We start from the raw sequence: 913 nt of genomic DNA on the forward strand, positions 1-913 counted from the left end.
GGAAGCTGGGCAAGGTGGCACATGCCTGTAACCACAGCACTCTGGAGGCTGAGAGAAGAGGATCTTTGTGAGTTCAACACCAGCTTGGGCTACAAAGTGAGCTCAAGGCCAGCTGGAACTGCCTAGTGAGACCCTGTCTCAAAAAGACAAGTAAAAAACAAAAAGAAATAAACAACGAAAAACAAAACCATAAAGGTGCCTAAGAAACAAGAAGCTTCCAACAGCCCCCAAAGCCTGACAACCTATGTATTAAAAGAGAAAACAATTACCTGGGTATTCAGACACTTCATCCAGACTTGTTCCTTCCACTGCTCCTGCTATGTTTTCAATATCATCACTGTTTCCTACCCCTAAAAGAATTTCACTAGTCATGTGAATGAATAACTTCATTAGTCATTTAAGTGTAGAACCCCATTAGTCGTCTGAGTATCACAATCGTAAGTTCAAAAAGAAACAGACCTTCATGAGAACAAAATCCAACAGCCTAACTCTTAAAATATCTTCTTCCTACACTTTCACTAGACCTTGAAATCCTTACATTAAACAGTTTTGACACAGTAAGTAGCAAAGACTGAAGTGAAACTTGCACTAGGTATTTTCATTCCTTGCGGATTTATACAGATATTAACATGCTGCTGTTATCCCTCTCATTTTGCAAGTAAGGAAATTAAAGCAAACACTGGTTAAGTAATTGAGCCCTCACACCAAAAGCAATTTGGCGATTTAAAATATCAAAGTATCTATAAAGGAAGAAAAGAAATCTAAACTTATCTCTAATAGATCAATGTAAAGAACCAAGTACAAAATCATTTAACAGTGGATGAATAAACTGCCAAATCCAGGTGCCATGGTCTTTACAGTGTCATTCTTTCCTTGTCTTCTTTCCTAAAGGATACTGTTACTTAATCAACAT

The sequence above is a fragment of the Chinchilla lanigera genome, unplaced genomic scaffold (assembly GCF_000276665.1).
Source record: "Chinchilla lanigera isolate Chin_1 unplaced genomic scaffold, ChiLan1.0 scaffold00070, whole genome shotgun sequence".
Lineage (NCBI taxonomy): Eukaryota > Metazoa > Chordata > Mammalia > Rodentia > Chinchillidae > Chinchilla > Chinchilla lanigera.